Genomic DNA, 8,773 nt, shown 5'->3' on the forward strand with positions numbered 1-8,773 from the left:
CTATGCATGGGACGTATTTTTATGAGAAATGGAAATGAAAATCTTGTGGTCTATTAAAATTATGAAATGATTATTTATGATAAACTAATGAACTCACTAACCTTTTGGTTGACACTTGAAAGCATGTTTATTCTTAGGTATAAAAGAAATCTTCCGCTGTGCATTTGCTCATTTTAGAGATATTACTTGGAGTCATTCATGACATATTTCGAAAGACGTTGCATTCGAGTCGTTGAGTTCATCAAGATTATTATTAGGTCAACTATAGTTTGATATATTATGAAATGGTATGCATGCCTATCAATTTTCGATGTAAAGAAAGTTAGTCTTTTAAAAACGAATGCAATGTTTGTAAAATGTATCATATAGAGGTCAAATACCTCGCGATGAAATCAACTATTGTGAATTGTTTATAATGTATATGAACGGGTCCTTTTAGTTGGTATCAGAGCGGTGGTCTTAGCAAACCAGGTCTACAATAGTGTGTCTAACTGATAAGTCGTCAGGATGCATTAGTGAGTCTGGACTTCGACCATGTCTGCATGTCAAAAGTTTTGCTTATCATTTTGTGTCGGAAATCTTCTACTTATCATCCATAGAAAATTACCTGCTTATCATTCTTAAGTCTAGACACGTCTTGCTGCATTGATTACATGAATAGTGTACAGACAAAATTCATATCTTAGCGTATCTGCTAAATCATATCTTATCGTATCTATTACTGTAAACTTTGCCTGACATATTCCGTAAATTCCTCCGTAAACTACGAAATCTTTTGTTCTATATATATGGATATTCTATATAATTAGAATACCATCCGATAGCCGAAAACTTATTTCATATCGAAAAATCCTTTATTCAATCGTACGAAATGGAATTCGTCATTAGTTCAAGTCACTCGGATTCCGAAATGGAATCCCACTCTAGCTCCGAAAGCAGTGTGATCAGAATGGATCAAGCAATCAGCCATCATCTATTCTGGATGAATTGGGGATGGGTTTGTAGTCTCCTCAATCATTGGAGACAAGAAGAAGGTGATCCCTTTCATCCACCACATTGCCCTCTTGATGAAGAACCTGAAGCACTTACCGGCGAACCTGTCCAAAATACTATTTTCTCTCTCATTTCTAGAGTATCTCGTCATGATTATATACTATATCAAATTCTAGATTTTATTTATCCGCTCGTCCGAACCGACAATCACCCCGGTGTAATAGAAGAAGTCAACGAGCTTCACGCTCGGGTAGTGGCTTTAGAGAATATGGTGCAGAGATTACAAACACCAGCAGCAGCACCAGCAGCATAACCAGTACCACTATCATAACCGCCAACAGTACCATTACCACCTCTAACCACAACCGCGTCGTAAACTTTAACTTCACAATCTATCCCACGAGCATCAACGTCATACGCACCATAGATACCAAGGAGTACCAACAACAATAACTGATGAAATATTAATTCATAACTTCATTGGAGAAACATTCTGCGGCGATTATGTAATCTCTAAAGTCTTAGAGATTATCTAATCTAGCCCTAACCATAAATCAGTTAAGCAAATCAAAATGATAGAAGGAAGAGTAGAAACCATGACAAAATTTATGGTTAACAAGCTAAACTTGTTTTACCAACAGCATCAACAGTATCGTTAGCATCACCAGTATCGTCAGTACAGACAGCATCAGAATCAACAACACCTATAGCATCACAAACTCCGTCAGTTCAAGAATCACTGTGGACATCATTACGAATCAATAACGCGTATATTGTATCAATGAGTTATGAAGAATTAACTTATTCCATTTGAAGAAATTATATGTACATTATATATATATATATATATTTTGAAATAAAAATAAATCTTTCCGTGCTAAGCTATTGTGTGTGAATCTTAACTACTCGGTTAATTCATATTACAGATATGCGATAATGTACGTCCTTCGCCCGCAACTTAACCATCGTTAACTACAATCTCTATCGCAATTCAACAAATTCCAATTCATAATAAATCAAGTATATATTTGATTTTTCACTTTCATCATCGATGTACCCGAAACTTTTCAGATAACATCATTCGTACTTTGCGAAATCACAAGAATTTAACGAAAACCAACATCACATTTCAACAAATAACGAAGTATTGATTCATAATTTCAATATTATTAGAGAAATACTTATGTAATCTCTAAAGCCTTCAAGGGATTATTCAATTCTGGTTTCAACCATAAATCGAATGAGCTTAATTTAGTATTGACTCATTGAAATCCATGTTACATCTGAAGAGAATATATACATATATATTTTCATAAAGACTATAATTAAAAATTATTTTGTACAAACTGTTAATGGTGAAAATATTTTAACGGGTAGGTAATACCCGAGGAATATTTAAATTTCACACTAATAAGTACACTATACATTCTTTCAAATCTAATTCAACAGTCATTTACTATCCTATTTACAACCACGGATATATGTATTCATTCACCGCAGAATAACCATTTTCATTCAATTTCATATTTGGATTTTGACCTATCAGAATCCAACAAGTGGCATAATGAAGAAAACATTTGACAAAATAAAAATTTGTTAGAAACAAACAAATTAACTATGAGAAATTTTGTTAAGAATTTACGCTAATAAAATCCTAGCTAACTGTTCCTAGCTAACTGATTACATTTTATTTATCGCAGTTTATTTATCGCAATTTAATTATCACAATTTTATTTATCGTCATTTAATTTCTGTATTTATTTTACGCACTTTAAATATCGGGACACGTATACAAGGTTTTGACATATCATATCGACGCATATATATATATATATATATATATATATATATATATATATATATATATATATATATATATATATATATATATATATATATATATTATTTGGAATAACCATAGACACTCTATATGCAGTAATGATCGAGTTCTCTATACAGGGTTGAGGTTGATTCTACAATAATATATATACTTTGAGTTGTGATCGAGTCTGAGACATGTACACGGGTCACGATACCAACATGAGTTATTGATTAATTCGAATATTATATATTTAACTATATATGAGTTATTGAATTGCTAACTATGGACTATCAACGGAGGACTACCAACATTAGACAATTAAAATGAATTAAAATATTAATTATAACATATGAAACTAAACAATTCTTCAAGTTTGCCACTTGATTTCATCTTAAACCTCATTTGTATCTTGACAATTACAATCTGCGTTCAAACCTTTCACGAATCTTGGAAACACCTCAATCGAGAGGATGATCCAACTACACGTATTTGTGTCCGATCCTTTAGCATTATTATTACTCAAAATAACTTTGCAATCCCTTTCCAAATTAGCAAACTTTGTCACAGCTCCAATAAGTCAACTTTGATTTTTTCGTTCGAAACAACCTTATTATAACCTTGATTTATATGCGTGCTCTTTTATTGTTACCGGGAAACCTTTTATATTCCACCATATTACCATTAGCGTTTAATCATCTAAAAACACAATTCTCTTGAAAACCACCTCGGATCGATAACTGATAATTCAAATATGGTAGCATTAAACGCAGAGGAAACAGCAAAATCGTAGATGGTCTAAACGGCCAAAAGTTTGATAATAAAGAATGGAATGTTGGGAACGCTCGATAGAAAAATTTGGTACTGAAAAATAGATTGAGCTAACCATGAAGGAGACTAAGGACAAATACAAGGACCAAACTCTGTATTTAAAGAATTCTGATGACTCTATTTCTGATGAAATCCTTAACGAATACCTTACTCCTTAATTACTCTAAATCATTGTGAATGAAATTCTTCATCACAATTTGACTCTGAAATTCTAAGATATCATCGTATCTTTCTTTATTAATATCCTCAATATTTCTGAAGATATCTTCATAAATATTCTCGTTCGATATTAATTATCTCTCTGCGCTATCCGTATTATATCATAAAAGGAAACTATTTTAGTTTCTATATTCTGCAAACCTTTGAATTTAAAATATGAATGTTTTTGAAGTAGTGTTGGGAACTGATGCATGAGTTAGTATAATATAATGACATTTGATCAACGTGATTATATTACAGTAAGTCATGCTGAGTTTCTAATGGGACATGATGATACACAGATCATAACATCATCATGTGCCATGTTACATAACTCTTTCATTCTGCTTAACTTCTGAACATATCAAGAAAGTATATTCTTGATAGTTCTATTCTCAGTGATTCTGGTAATTTGACAAATCAAATCGTGCTATTACGTTCTATCTTGTTTAAAACATTAAGTTCATTCGAAACTCTATACTTACGAATTCTGGACCATTACTCGCTTTACTAGAGGTCGAGAAGAGAATAAAGAGGCAAAGATCTCCAAAATATAAGAGAAAATATAAAGCCCAATAACAACACGGAGGTGACAACCCGTGGGTATTAATACGAATAGCAATATAAAGACACGATATAATTAAGAATAGTATCACCCAAGGTAATAGTAAAAGTAAACAGATTTTGAAAGATTTAAAAGAAGGATGAAATAAATGATAATTAGGAAAATATCAAGGATTAGAACTGGATTAAGCATTTTCACAATCTTTTGTATGTATGAAATAAGAAAGAAAATATAGGAATGGTGAGAATAACGGAACGGAAGAGTTTAATTTATAATGGAAATATCAGACAGAGTAATCGAGGCAGATCACCGTATTTAATTAAAGAGATCTTAATCTCCTTATTCATCGAAGAATCAAATCTCTCAGATTTCGAAGATTTTCTTTAAATCCCTTTAATTCCGGAATTCAATCGCGACTACGACAAAAGTGATGGAAAATCTCCATTTCTTCATCTCGATCTTTTGTGATAGCTTCATTCATATGCTTCAAATAATCAAATTGTTTATTCCATATTACTCAATGATGATAAAACTTTATTTATCAACTCATATTCGTCATGAAAACATTTTTATTGTTAGCCATGACCACCTCACTCAAATTTCGGGACGAAATTTCTTTAACGGGTAGGTACTGTGACGACCCGGGAATTTCCGACCAAATTTAAACTCAATCTATATATAATTTCGACACGATAAGCAAAGTCTGTAATGGTGAGTCTCGAAAATGTTGGAACTATGTTCATATAATCAATTGACCTTTGACTATTACCCGACGATTCATGAACCTATAATTGAAAATATAAATGTATAGGTATTAGATAAGCAAATACATAGTATATGTTATATAATCATAAGGTATTACATAAATAATAAAATGTAATATTAACAATGTAAATTTGATTACAAATCAAAATCTAGTTGTTGAAATAATATAAATATTATTTTCATTATCATTATTAATACGAACATCAATATTTGTGTTATTACTTTTTATGGTTGTAAACATTAAAAGTCTAATAAATTTAAGGTTTGGATTCTCAAAATAAAGGTTCTAAAAATAAATATTAGTATAAGAACGATTAAAATTGTAATTTAAATGTAATTCAAATATTATTAGTTATTATTAATACGATATTACTTATTAATATTATTACTTTTATAATTGTCATTAACATTAAAAATCATTATGATAATTATAAGTTATCATTATTATTATAAAAGTTTATCAATTACAATACTATTATCATTTTTGATTAATATCATTATTACTATTAGTATTATTATTATTAACATACTGATTTACTCACTTATACTAAATATATTATGAAACCAGGTATATATAATTCAGTTACATATTTATATATAAAAATAGATATACAGATAAATATATATACTACAATTATTATTATTATTAATAAATTTAATTGTTATTAATATTAAGATATAAAGATATAAATATAAATATATAACAGCAGGGTCATTCGCTGCTATCTGCTATCTATATCTGTTAGTTATATGTATTTTTTTCTTTCTTTCTTTCACCTGCTTCCCTTTTGTTTTTTTGTTCTTTCCTATGCTCGTGACTCTATAGTCGATTCCCACCATCACAATCTTACAAAAATCGATCAAGTCTAGTTTTCTATTCCAATCATTCGATTACAACCCTTATTATCTGATATATACCTTGTAATTGCTTCTGCTAAAGAAATAAAAAAAGAAAAAGAAACAGCTCGTTCCTCTCTGGTATTCAACTCGTTGGTCAAAATTCGATTTTTAATCAATTTTCAAAAAGTGTTAATGAGGTTTTGTTAGGAATACTTCAAGTGATCTTTCTGCAAAATCCTATATTTCAATTCTTCCTAACAAGCTTCAATTTGGAGAGTCAAAGTTCTTAAACAAAAAGTCAAATGAATCGTTCTTCATCAAATTCGTGATTGTTTCGATGTTTCAAGTCCAATTGACGAATCCAATAGTTTACAGGATGGATTTGCAATATATTTCGTGTTGTAACATTTGTCCAAAACAAGCTCAAAATAAAAATCATTTTTTTTCTCTAATCACAGCGACGAACACAGCAGGTATATATATATATATATATATATATATATATATATATATATATATATATATATATATATATATATATATATATATATATATATATATATATATATATATATATATTTTTCATTTTTTTTTCTTTTTTCGCGTATATTAATCATCAATACAATTAATAATATAATTCTTGGTAATTCCTATATTTAAAACGAAAAATAATTGTTATAGATTGTATATGGGTCGTCTGAGTTGAGACAATGAAGAAGAGGGAAGAAATCGAATACCAGTTACATAAATTTAGGATGGGGAAACATAATAGAAAAATGGGACGTCATGAATGGTTGAGTGGTTATAGGGTGAACGGGAGGTTGTGGGTTCGAGTCCCAGTATGGACAGCTATTTTTTTTTTGGACTCCTTCTTTATGAGGTAGTTTTATATTTTAAGAATCATTACTATTTTTATTATCATTATTGATTGTATTGTATTATTATTACAAGTATTATTATTCGATGTTATTATTATCATTATTATTAACTTAGCTATTATAAAGGGAATACGTATTATTATTACTATTATTATTATTATTATTATTATTATTATTATTATTATTATTATTATTATTATTATCATTACCATTATCATTAATATTATTATTGTTATTGTCATTGTTATTGTATTGTTATAGTTATTGTTATGATTATTGTTATTATTAAGTATTATAATTATTATTACCACTAATATCATAAGTATATACGTATAAATATTAGGGACCAAATTGTCATTAGTATTAATAAGTATCATTAATATTATTATTATCAATATAGTATTAATATCATTATTAGGGTTATGATTATTATTAATATCATTAATATTTCTATCATTAAAAATTAATAATTATATCATCTTATGAATGATAACATTATTACTAGTATTATTACGAGTATTATAATTATTATTAGTAATTAGTAATACAATTATCATTATAAGTATCATGATCAGTATTATTATTATTACCATTATAAGTATGATTATTTATATTATAATAAATGTTATTAATATGTAATTACTAAAATCATTATGATAAGTATCATTAACCGAAAAATGATATTTTGCAGTTATTATTATAAATATCATTATTAATATCATTAATATAATTATTAACAATAATACCTTATTTAGTAATATTAAGCCTTATGATTTTTATTATTTTTATCGTAGTATTACTAAAATTACTACTTTAACAAACAAATGATATATACATATATAAAAATACATTTAATACATATAACATAATGAAAAGTAATATTTTCTATAACAAAATAAATATATGAAACATATATATTATTAATATAAAAAGTATATAACTAATGAATTTATATATATACTATGCGATTACAACTATGTATATTAATAAATATACAAATTATATAGGTTCGTGAATCCGAGGCCAACCCTGCATTGTTCAATATAGTCATATGTATTTTTACTACAAAATACATTAGGTGAGTTTCATTTGCCTTTTTACCCTTTATATTTTTGGGCTGAGAATACATGTGCAATTTTTATAAATGTTTTATGAAATAGACACAAGTAATCGAAACTACATTATATGATTGAATGATCGAAGCCGAATATGCCCCTTTTTTCTTGTTAACCTAAGAATTAGTAAACCGATATACTAATTGACGCGAATCCTAAAGATAGATCTATTGGGCCTAACGAACCCCATCCAAAGTACTGTATGCTTTAGTACTTCGAATTCGTTTTTATCATGTCCGAAGGATTTCCCGGAATGATAGGGGATATTCTTATATGCATCTTGTTAATGTCGGTTACCAGGTGTTCACCATATGAATGATTTTTGTCTCTATGCATGGGACGTATTTTTATGAGAAATGGAAATGAAAATCTTGTGGTCTATTAAAATTATGAAATGATTATTTATGATAAACTAATGAACTCACCAACCTTTTGGTTGATACTTGAAAGCATGTTTATTCTCAGGTATAAAAGAAATCTTCCGCTGTGCATTTGCTCATTTTAGAGATATTACTTGGAGTCATTCATGACATATTTCGAAAGTCGTTGCATTCGAGTCGTTGAGTTCATCAAGATTATTATTAGGTCAACTATAGTTTGATATATTATGAAATGGTATGCATGCCTGTCAATTTTTGATGTAAAGAAAGTTTGTCTTTTAAAAACGAATGCAATATTTGTAAAATGTATCATATAGAGGTCAAATACCTCGCGATGAAATCAACTATTGTGAATCGTTTATAATGTATATGAACGGGTCCTTTCAAGC

Source organism: Rutidosis leptorrhynchoides, chromosome 2 (genome assembly GCF_046630445.1).
Source record: "Rutidosis leptorrhynchoides isolate AG116_Rl617_1_P2 chromosome 2, CSIRO_AGI_Rlap_v1, whole genome shotgun sequence".
Taxonomy (NCBI): domain Eukaryota; kingdom Viridiplantae; phylum Streptophyta; class Magnoliopsida; order Asterales; family Asteraceae; genus Rutidosis; species Rutidosis leptorrhynchoides.